Source organism: Oncorhynchus mykiss, chromosome 4, assembly GCF_057628025.1.
Source record: "Oncorhynchus mykiss isolate SJ-2025 chromosome 4, ASM5762802v1, whole genome shotgun sequence".
Taxonomy (NCBI): domain Eukaryota; kingdom Metazoa; phylum Chordata; class Actinopteri; order Salmoniformes; family Salmonidae; genus Oncorhynchus; species Oncorhynchus mykiss.
The window spans coordinates 23,664,704-23,677,619 of NC_143025.1; positions in this window are offsets into that span (position 1 = coordinate 23,664,704).

Here is a 12,916-nt window from a genome sequence, read left to right on the forward strand (position 1 = left end):
GTTTAGAAAGACTGTGCTTGATAGCTTGAAATGAAAAATTAACAATTATTTTACCTGAGACACCTGCCATTTTGTTGTATTATAACAGTAGGAGTGTAGCTGAACTTACGAATCATGAGCTTCCAAAATAATGGAGGCAATGTAAAGGCAAGGGGACATACAATATAACTTGTCTGGAGGAAGGTCCTGAATCAACTGAGAGGGTAAGTATAAGGCAGTCTGATGAGGTTGCTGTGCTATCCTCAAAAATATATATTTCTTCATGGTGAGGATAAATGCATGAACATCAGATATGATCGCATCCAGAGCAATGAGAGAGATAACTGATGGCTCTTCATTTATTCCAGTGGTTAAATAGAAAGGCTTGGTGCTGAGAGGGTATATTTTACACTGAGCAACCAAATCTCTCTCAGCCAGAGGCCATAACTCCACTCCATACTCAGTGCCGTAGACTGCTGTGCCACTTCGGGATGCCCAAAAATGTTGTTTCTAAGGAAACACAGGGCTCTATTTTAACAAACCTAACACAATGGTAAATCTTAGAGCTGGCGGCATTATAGGTTCGGGGGTGTCATAAATATTTTTCACAACTGGAATATGGGCGCAGTAGCGGTGCAAAGGGGCTGAGTTTTGATGAATAAACAAGTTGTGGGTATGTCGAGGATTGGCCCATCACTGGCCAATCAGAACGTGTTCCATGGCTAAATATGTGTTTGTTTCAAGTTGTCTATTTATGGTCTTTTATGTATTTAGCTTGTAATCAACTCCAATTCGAATGTTAGTCTGTTATAGCCTAGTTCATTAAATAGCCAACCCCATATTTTCTAAATATGTTGAACATGTTTGCAGTCCACATTGTTCTAATTGAATTTGCGTCAATATGTAAATACATACTTAAACATGGGCTATAGCATTCACACTGATATAGCGGCTAGGCCTACTGTAAATTGCAGTCTGGACTAACCTCGTCAATAAGCAAGATTAAATTCCCTAGGCTACTGATAAGGCCTAAAAAGACAGTATATCAATCTAATCAAATGCTAATAAAAATGAAACAACAACTTGTTTGAAATAAGCTATGTCTAAATGCAGATACCGGCATCATAATTGCTCCCGTGGGCCTATAATACAGACAAGGCAACTGAAAGTATGGACGTTTTTACGCACATCCAAACTTTTCACAGGAGCTGGATAAATATCCAATATAAAAAGAAAGGGGAAATGTCCACTCACCATTATACTGCTCACAAATGGAATGTTTTATAAACATCATGGAACCATCTTATTGGCACTTCTCCAGAAATATCAGATGAAATTGCATTGCGTTCGAGCAATGTACATTATCACCATAAACCCATGGATGGTGTATCTTTCTAATTTTGTTATAATCAAATTAAACTAAAAACAATCTGTTTTTTAAACCAACAACAATATTTCTTAATAGGATCGCTTCTCTCGTTCCATGGCACTGTGGGCACACATAGGCCGAAATGTCTTTACGCATAACATTCGCACATCTATACAAAATACTAGGCTCCTGTCAATTGTCTCATTGCCTATGTGCGGGGCAGAAAAAAAAAACATCTGGCATTTATGGTATTATAGGGAGGACTTAATAGTTTGGAGGAGCTTGTCTTTGGTAATCAGACAAGGGCCACTCTGAAATGGGAATGGATAGCCTATGCACAAGCAAAGTGCAGGTATGTGAATTGTGAATAAAATGTAAAAGCACTCTCAGTAGATCATTTAAAACCCCTTTATGTATAGACTACTTTTTGCTAATGGCCAGGATAAAACAACGCACCTATGCGACCCTACCCTACCTAAGCTTGGTTTTTAATCAAATTAAACGAAATTATGGGAAACCAATCTTGTTTATGTTTCTACTCACTGGGCACAGACTTCATTTATACGTCAAATTCTGATTTAAATTAGATTGATTTGTCAACTAACGTGAAATCAACAACAAATGTCACCATGTCATTGGATTTAAGGTTAAAAATTGGATTAAAAAAACTACTAAATTCCCTTATGTTGATTAATTTTTGCAAATCCAATCAGTTTTCCATGTTGATTCTGTCACGCCCTGACCTTAGTATTCTTTGTTTTATGGGGTCGTTTACTATCTAGGTGTTTATGTATGTCTATGGTTGCCTAGATTGGTTCTCAATTAGAGGCAGCTGTTTATTGTTGTCTCTAATTGGGAACCATATTTAGGCAGCCATCTTCTTTGGGTATTTCGTGGGTTATTGTCTATGTCTAGTTGCCTGTGTCGTCGGCAGCGGCAGAAGCAGCAGAAGCAGCAGAAGCAGCAGAAGCAGCAGAAGCAGCAGAAGCAGCAGAAGCAGCAGAAGCAGCAGAAGCAGCAGAAGCAGCAGAAGCAGCAGAAGCAGCAGAAGCAGAAGAAGAAGAAGAGTTGTATAGTTTGTTAAGTGTTCTTCATTAAAGTTTGTATTCATCTTACGCTGCGCCTTGGTCTCCTCTGTACAACGAACGTGACAATAACCCACCATAAAAGGACCAAGCAGCGTGATAAGGAGGAACAGCGCTTTGTGGAATCGAGGACTCGGGACGAAATACTGGACGGTAAAACATCCTGGACCTGGGAGGAGGTAATGGCAGGGGACAAGACCCTGCCATGGAAGCAGGTGGAGAGAGCACAGGAGGAACGGCGACGGTACAGTATATGGGTAAAAGGCTAGCATGGAAGCCCGAGAGGCAGCCCCAATACATTTTTGGGGGGGAGCACACGAGGAGTTTGGCTAAGTCAGGTAGGAGACCTGAGCCAACTCCTCGTGCTTACCGTGGCGGGCGTCGTACTGGTCAGGCACCATGTTATGCGGTGGAGAGCACGGTGTCCCTAGTACGCATGCTTAGCCCGGTGCGCTACATCCCAGCTCCCCGCATCTGCCGGGCTAGGGTAAGGATCTAGCCAGGGCAGATGGTGCCAGCCCTGCTCTCCAGACAGCCAGTGTGTCTCCTCGGGCCAGAATATCATGCTCCGGCGTTGCGCACTGTGTCACCCGTATGTCTGCACAGACCAGTGCATCCTGTGCCGAGCTAGAGCCTCCATCCAGCCAGGACGGGTTGTGCAGGCCATTAGCTCGAGACCTCCAGTGCGTCTTCACGGTCCGGTCTATCCAGTACCACCAGTGCCAACACCACGCACCAGACCTCCAGTATGCCTCCACAGCCCAGTACATCCTGTTCCTCCTCCCTGCACTCGCCCTGAGGTGCGTGTCCCCAGCCCGGTACCCCCACCACGCACCAGGCCACCAGTGCGCCTCCAAGGTCCAGTACTTCCTGTTCCTCCTCCCCGCACTCACCCTGAGGTGCGTGTCCCCAGCCCGGTACCCCCACCACGCACCAGGCCACCAGTGTGCCTCCAAGGTCCAGTACTTCCTGTTCCTGCTCCTCGCACTCGCCCTGAGGTGCGTGTCCCCAGCCTGGTACCACCAGTGCCGGCACCACGCACCAGGCCTATAGTGCTCCTCGGCAGTCCAGCACGCCCTGTTCCTCCTCCTCGCCCTGAGGTGCATGTCCTCGGCCCAGTACCGGCACCACGCATCAGGCCTACAGTGCGCCTCCCCAGTCCAGAGCGTCCGGCAACAATACCCAGTCCAGAGCGTCCGGCAACAGTACCCAGTCCAGAGCGTCCGGCAACAGTACCCAGTCCAGAGCATCCGGCAACAGTACCCAGTCCAGAGCGTCCGGCAATAGTCTACAGTCCGGAACCTACCACGACGGGTCGCAGTCCGGAACCTACCGATCCGCCAGAGTCTCCCTCCAGTCCGGATCCGCCAGTCTCCCTCCAGTCCGGGTCCGCCAGAGTCTCCCTCCAGTCCGCCACTCACTCCAGACTCGACCATCAGTCCAGTGGCGTCCTTTAGTCCGTGGTCGGCGGTGAGGGTTCCCGCTCCAGAGACATTAAGGGTGAAGTGGAGCGGGGTCCACGTCCTGTGCCAGAACCGCAACCTTGGAGTCATGCCCACCCACACCCTCCCATATAGGTTTAGGTGTGCGGCCGGGAGTCCACATCTTTGGGGGGGTACTGTCACGCCCTGACCTTAGTATTCTTTGTTTTCTTTATTGTTTTGGTTAGGTCAGGGTGTGACATGGGTGATGTATGTGTTTTTGTACTGTCTAGGGTGTTTTGTAGGTTTATGGGGTCGTTTACTATCTAGGTGTTTGTTTGTCTATGGTTGCCTAGATTGGTTCTCAAGTAGAGGCAGCTGTTTATCATTGTCTCTAATTGGGAACCATATTTAGGCAGCCATCTTCTTTGGGTATTTTGTGGGATATAGTCTGTCTAGTTGCCTGTGTCTGCACTAGTATTATTATAGCTTCATGTTCTGTTTGTTTTGTATAGTTTAAGTGTTCTTCGTCTTCATTAAAATATGTATTCATCTTACGCTGCGCCTTGGTCTCCTCCGTACAACATCACATTGTGTTTTTGTTGAAATAACGTGCAAACCACATTGATTTAACCAGTTTTTGACCAGTGGGTAAATACGAGATTCACAACGCAAAAGGCACATCTCTCCTTCCATGCCATTATCAACTGCGTTACTAAGAACTGCTTATTGTGTGTCTTAACTTCCAATTAGCGCTGCATGTAATTGTCACTTCCTCTTGTTTTTAAGGACACACCTCAAATATTGCCACCCCTCCCACCTCAGCACAAGAAAGCTGATGTTAGACAGGTGTATTGCCGAACCTTGCGGTAGCGCTGGAAAGGGCCAGTGCGCCAAGTTTTGCATGATGTAATTGCAAGCTAATGTGCCTTCGACAATTGCGCCTCCTTAGCGCCAGCAGAAAATAAAGCCAACAGTGAAAATAGCCTTAAAATTTCACGACACAATCAGAATGATTATGCTGTTTTTATGCTTGTTCTCTAAATAAGGAACAAGTGCTTGTTCTCTATATAAGGAACAAGAAGTGTGCAGTAATAATGCCCAAAGCCAAACCATTCAAGTCATGGTACTCTGTCAGTCATTATTGACAAGGCAGTAATGGAATAGCATTTAGCATTACATAACCTGATTAATGTATTTCAGATCATACTAATTGGAATATACAGAGCTCAACAGGCTATCCTAATACTGTACACTCCTTGGGGCACTAATGGAAAAAGATAATATCCAGGCTGCATCACATCTGGCAGTGATTGGGAGTCTCATAGGGCGGCACACAATTGGCCAAGCGTCGTCCGGGTTTGACCGGGTAGGCCATCCATTGTAAATAATTTGTTCTTTAACTGACTTGAGTAGTTAAATAAAGGTTAAATAAATACAAATAAAAAATATCAAAACATGTTCAATGTATGAAATGAAGAATGGACATTCATTACTTGGTGAGGTATCAGGTTAATGTTATTGACCTGCACTGCTTGCTTATTGAAGATTGTATTACATTTTACAACTGTTTTTTTTTCACCAAACAATAATTGGCCCTATTTTATTTCATGATTTGTTTGTGCATTAGGGAAAGGTTAATTGGATTTGATTGGAAGTAGCTGGAACTTAACCCAGAGTGCTTCTAGTTTGAACAGGCTTTGCAATGTAATTAGGAATGTCATTACAGATTATGCATGGGTAGTACATCCCAAACCTATTTTCTAACTGTCTGAATATCAAAAATAAAAAGTGTTTCTCTGTTTGTCCTTATAATGCTGTGTTCATGTCATTTTGGACACTCAGGACTTCTGAGTTCAAATAAGCGTTAGTTATTTGTGTAGAGTTTCCTATTGGTTTATTCTGATTCCTCGCAAGTGGGAAACTCGGAATGCGACACTTCCGCCTAAGTTAACAAGTTGGAAATGTCAGAGTTGCCGATATGACGTGAACGTGGCATAAACCTCTACACTACCATGTGCACTGTAGAGTGCCCGTCACGTGGGACATCTCACTTCGCTATCCCCAGCATAATGCCTTGTTCACGTCAAGTCAGAAAACTCAGAAATGTCCGACTTGCTTACCTAGGCGGAGGAGTCGGATTCTGAGGTTCCCACTTGAGACGTATCAGAATCAACCCATAGGAAGCTCTAGTCTACGCAAATAACTTCAGTTATATTTAACTTGGAAGTCCCAAGAATCCGACATGAAGTGAACGCAGCATTATACACGTGCCATGTTCAACCAGTTAGCAAATCGAACATTTTCGAATTTCCTGGTTCCGACAAGTACGTGAACCCAGCATTAGCACAAAACACAGATTCTAAATGTTTGCAAACGCTTGTTCATGATGCTAGCGATTACAAACATGAATTGTTATACAAAATTTCACAAGCTATTAGAACTGTTAACATTGTTTAAATTTAGGCTACTAAGTATACAGTTGAAGTCAGAAGATTACATACACTTATGTTAGAGTCATTAAAACTAGTTTTCAACCACTCCACAAATTTCTTGTTAACAAACTATAGTTTTGGCAAGTCAGTTAGGACATCTACTTTGTGCATGACACAAGTAATTTTTCCAACAACTGTTAACAGACAGATTATTACACTTATAATTCACTGTATCACAATTCCAGTGGATCAGAAGTTTACGTACACTAAGTTGACTGTGCCTTTCAACAGCTTGGAAAATTCCAGAAAATGATGTCATGGCTTTAGAAGCTTCTGATAGGCTAATTGACATCATTTGAGTCAATTGGAGGTCTACCTGTGGATGTATTTCAAGGCCTACCTTCAAACTCAGTGCCTTTTGGCTTGACATCATGGGAAAATCAAAAGAAATCAGCCAAGACATCAGAAGAAAAAAATTGTAGACCTCCACAAGTCTGGTTCATCCTTGGGAGCAATTTCCAAACATCTGAAGGTACCACGTTCATCTGTACAAACAATAGTACGTAAGTATAAACACCATGGGACCACGCAACCGTCATACCGCTCAGGAAGGAGACGAGTTTCAGATTTCATCTGACTCATAATGATTCGCACCCCCTGACAAGACCGCCTAGGGTCCACTATCTTACACATTGGTACCTGAGAGGCTTTAGTAGCTGACACATTTTCCAAATAAGGGTCCGTTTTTCTAAGGTCTAAAAAGATACCATATCCAGTTCTGTGAGTACCAATAACATAAGTAAAACAACTTGTGTCACCGGATATTGTTTTACTGGTAATAATTCAATACATTGCCTTTTGATTTCAGCTCTGGCCTGTGAGAGTGGTGTCTCAGCCCAACTGAGCTGGCAAGGACATGGAGAACCCCTCCCCTCCATAAGAAACAAATAGCTTAGGTCAGCTAGCATAAAATATCATTGTCTAATGTGAAAAATAGATTTCTTACAACGGCAAAAAAAGTTAGATCACTTATAGCACAAAAACATTTGATATGATCATTGGTATTCGGCTGAGAGCTTGGGGTGGGTTTTCCAGGGCAAATATTTTGTTCTGGAAGTTTATGAGGCATGAAGGCAAGAAATCCATCCAGTACAGGAGTTATGTACATGTGCTCTTAAGTCTCAACTGTACTAGTACAAAAGTGCTAGTAGTGATAGTCGAGAGCTGCCAAACACAAAATATACACAAAGCGGATGATACAGTGCCTTGCGAAAGTATTCGGCCCCCTTGAACTTTGCGACCTTTTGCCACATTTCAGGCTTCAAACATAAAGACATAAAACTGTATTTTTCTGTGAAGAATCAACAACAAGTGGGACACAATCATGAAGTGGAACGACATTTATTGGATATTTCAAACTTTTTTAACAAATCAAAAACTGAAAAATTGGGCGTGCAAAATTATTCAGCCCCTTTACTTTCAGTGCAGCAAATTCTCTCCAGAAGTTCAGTGAGGATCTCTGAATGATCCAATGTTGACCTAAATGACTAATGATGATAAATACAATCCACCTGTGTGTAATCAAGTCTCCGTATAAATGCACCTGCACTGTGATAGTCTCAGAGGTCCGTTAAAAGCGCAGAGAGCATCATGAAGAACAAGGAACACACCAGGTAGGTCCGAGATACTGTTGTGAAGAAGTTTAAAGCCGGATTTGGATACAAAAATATTTCCCAAGCTTTAAACATCCCAAGGAGCACTGTGCAAGCGATAATATTGAAATGGAAGGAGTATCAGACCACTACAAATCTACCAAGACCTGGCCGTCCCTCTAAACTTTCAGCTCATACAAGGAGAAGACTGATCAGAGATGCAGCCAAGAGGCCCATGATCACTCTGGATGAACTGCAGAGATCTACAGCTGAGGTGGGAGACTCTGTCCATAGGACAACAATCAGTCGTATATTGCACAAATCTGGCCTTTATGGAAGAGTGGCAAGAAGAAAGCCATTATCCATAAAAAGTGTCATTTAAAGTTTGCCACAAGCCACCTGGGAGACACACCAAACATGTGGAAGAAGGTGCTCTGGTCAGATGAAACCAAAATTGAACTTTTTGGCAACAATGCAAAACGTTATGTTTGGCGTAAAAGCAACACAGCTCATCACCCTGAACACACCATCCCCACTGTCAAACATGGTGGTGGCAGCATCATGGTTTGGGCCTGCTTTTCTTCAGCAGGGACAGGGAAGATGGTTAAAATTGATGGGAAGATGTATGGAGCCAAATACAGGACCATTCTGGAAGAAAACCTGATGGAGTCTGCAAAAGACCTGAGACTGGGACGGAGATTTGTCTTCCAACAAGACAATGATCCAAAACATAAAGCAAAATCTACAATGGAATGGTTCAAAAATAAACATATCCAGGTGTTAGAATGGCCAAGTCAAAGTCCAGACCTGAATCCAATCGAGAATCTGTGGAAAGAACTGAAAACTGCTGTTCACAAATGCTCTCCATCCAACCTCACTGAGCTCGAGCTGTTTTGCAAGGAGGAATGGGAAAAAATGTCAGTCTCTCGATCTGCAAAACTGATAAAGACATACCCCAAGCGACTTACAGCTGCAATCTCAGCAAAAGGTGGCGCTACAAAGTATTAACTTAAGGGGGCTGAATAATTTTGCACGCCCAATTTTTCAGTTTTTAATTTGTTAAAAAAGTTTGAAATAGCCAATAAATGTCGTTCCACTTCATGATTGTGTCCCACTTGTTGTTGATTCTTCACAAAAAAATACAGTTTTATATCTTTATGTTTGAAGCCTGAAATGTGGCAAGAGGTCGCAAAGTTCAAGGGGGCCGAATACTTTCGCAAGGCACTGTATAAGATGACAGAGTGCTTTCCAATCAATCCTTTCACAGCCTCACCCTACTGGAATACAGCCTGGTGAATTATATTATTTTGTTCCCCTCATATGTAACTCCCTCATTAGTCAGTCTCGTTGACATAATGTAAGGCATCAGCAGCTTTACACAGCACTGTGAATGGTGTTTTTAGAGTCAGAATGGATGGACTTCAGAAATCATATAATTTGGCATAGTAGGGATGAGGTCAAGTCTGTATAGGCATCCACTCTAGTATATATCTATTCATTGGAGGCACCGCTCCGGGCACATAAGCAAGCTGTCTAAAAGCTGGTGATGTTTACATGCAACAATGTAACCTGCAATGTAACCAATGTAAACTGGCCCTTCACGATTGATGACAACCCTCATATGCAAATAAAGCGTTGCTGGAGTTTGTGTTGAAGCTAGTGTAATTCCTTGAAGTTGGATATCATTGTATCGGCTCAGAGTAAATATTAAATAAACAACTGAGCCAAGACACTCGCTTTACTAAAAACAAGTGTTTACTTGAATAGACATAATCTGCCTAATTCAGTAGGTGTAGTTTCTCCTCCACAATGCAGATACAGTACAGTAGACTACAGCACTGGACCCGTACAGTAATATGATGTAACGAGCCTTCTGCATAGCGTAGAGAACATGCACATGCATAATCACTTGTTTAAAAAATTACCTACCTTGTTGAGCAGGTCGTATGATACCTTTTCATAAAACCCCCACAAGGTTAGTATAGCTTTCCCTCTGTCAAATCCTCTATTTTACGAATGAATCACGTTCTTAATAAAAATTTCCCAAATGCCTCCTTTCGGGATTGTGACGGTTGGAGTAAATGTAGGTATGTGTTATCGCTACTTCCTCGCATGGTCTTTAGATTTCTTAATAATTTATCTACATATTGAGCTGTGAAATATTTGCTGCGATTGGCACAGTGTGCTGCGCTATGGACTTTCAAAGTCAATCACACAGGTTCATTGGCAATTGGAGCTCCCACCCCTATAACGGGGATTGGCTCATTATGTTTGATTGACATTCATTTTTAACGTAACTGCACCGATGTTCACATACTGGAAGCCAGATTGTAAACTCACAGGGTGCAGGTTGTTGATACAGATGGTTACATTCCATATTTTATTATATTTATCCACAATGTATGCAGACATTTTCTGAGCAATACATTTTTTCTAATCACCTCGGATAATTGGAGGGAAATTACATTTGATGATATTGTAGCGATCCTCGCTATATGAGTCACGTTACAATTCCCATCAAATAAATAATTATATTTGCGCGATGCGTAGGGTGTTTGCCTTTCACCCCAGCGACCCCCGGTTCGCTTCCCTGACCTACCGGTCGTTACTATAACTACACAGGCCCTATAGGTGTACTTGCAACAATACCTGTTTGTGTTATTACACAATTACATTTATTATGTATATGATTTACAAAAAACAAAAAAAATCTATGGTGTTAGAGTAGGCTTAATGCATATTGTGAGTTTAGCATAGTTGTACATGTGCACCTACACTTGAATTGCACTGTACTTAGATGGGTATTATTACAGTGTTATAATAGCATTGCCAGTAATACAATGAATTAGGATAGGCTATTCCAGACCCAACCCAGGTATCCCCATGTGACAGAGCAAAAGTAGCACCCTGTCACATAAAACTATTACATAGCTACTTAAGATAACACAAACTATTTTCATTATCCACAAGCAGGAGAATTCCATTAAGTGTATAGACTTCAACAATCTATAAAGACATTTCTTCTAAATATAATTTTATCTTGTTTGTGAAAAAGGCCATCATAATCACTCCCCTCCAAATCCTCCCACTCCTATGTAATAATCGAAAGGCCCATATCTATGCTGTGAATATGAAGTGGAGGGTGATTGGTAGGAGGCTATCTGACTTCAGAGGTTTTCTGCTTTATTTTACCAGTTGCCTAGCAACAGACTGATCTGTGGAAAGTGAAGCAGAGAAGGGATGTGGGATAAAACTGTGAAGAGCTGATGGTCTTTAGTTATCAAGTTGACTCCAGGGCCGTTTGAAATGTTTTTATTTCGTCGGAATTTAGAATATTTCAAGAACCTCTGTATATTAATTGTTGTTTCTTACTTTTTTATGTAGCGCCTTGAGAGGAGATATGCATGAATTAAGCTACTCTTTGGATATGTGCTATTCAAAGGCAATACATTATACTACTGTATCATATGCTTGTATTACGCATGCCTCTTCATTCATCACAGCCAAAAACATAGTAAAGCTCTTATTCCAACACAATTTATTGGCCACACTTGAGGCTGAAAAGATTTGTCATCCACCCTCAGATCCTCAAAAAGTTCTACAGCTGCACCATTGAGAGCAATTTGACTGGCTGCATCACCGCTTGGTATGGCACTGCTTGGCATCCAACCACAAGGCGCTACAGAGGGTAGTGCGTGTGGCACAGTACATCACTGGGGCCGAACTCCTTGCTATCCAGGTCCTCTATACCAGGCAGTGTCACAAGAAAGCCCTACGTCATTGACTGTTCTCTCTGATTACCGCACGGCAAGCAGTACCGATGCACAAGTCTGGAACCAACAGGGCCCTGAACAGCCTCAAGCCATAAGACTGCTAAATAGTTTGTTAAATAGTTAACTAAATAGATACGCAAACTATCTGCATTGACCCTTTTTGCACTAACTTTTTTTGACTCATCATATACGCTTCTGCTACTGTTTATTATCTATCCTGTTGCCTAGTCACTTTATTCCTAGCAACAGTTGAAGTCGGAAGTTTACATACACTTAGGTTGGAGTCATTAAAACTAATTTTTCAACCATTCCACACATTTCTTGTTAACAAACTATAGTTTTGGCCATTCGGGTTAGGACATCTACTTTGTGCATGACACAAGTAATTTTTCCAATAATTGTTTACAGACAGATTATTTCACTTATAATTCACTGTATGCCAATTCCAGTGGGTCAAAAGTTTACATGCACTAAGTTGACTGTGCCTTTAAACAGCTTGGAAAATTCCAGAAAATTATGTCATGGTTTTAGAAGCTTCTGATAGGCTAATTGACATCCTTTGAGTCAATTGGAGGTGTACCTGTGGATGTATTTCAAGGCCTACCTTCAAACTCAGTGCCTCTTTGCTTGACATCATGGGAAAATCAAAAGAAATCAGCCAAGACCTCAGAAAAATAATTGTAGACCTCCACAAGTCTGGTTCATCCTTGGGAGCAATTTCTAAACAACTAAAGGTACCGCGTTCATCTGTACAAGCAATAGTACGCAAGTATAAACACCATGGGACAACGCAGCCGCCATTATACCGCTCAGGGAGGAGACGTGTTCTGTCTCCTAGGGATGAACGTACTTTCGTGCGAAAAGTCAAAGTCAATCCCAGAACAACAGCAAAGGGCCTTGTGAAGATGCTGGAGGAAACAGGTACAAAGTATCTATATCCACAGTAAAACAAGTCTTTGTCGACATAACCTGAAAGGCCATTCAGCAAGGAAGACGCCACTGTTCCAAAACCACCGTAAAAAAACAACTATGTTTTGCAACTGCACATGGGGACAAGATTGTACGTTTTGGAGAAATGTCCTCTGGTCTGATGAAACAAAAATAGAACTGTTTGGCCATAATGGAGGGAAAAGGGGGAGGCTTGCAAGCCGAAGAACACCATCCCAACCGTGAAGCACGGGGGTGGCAGATGTGTTGTGGGG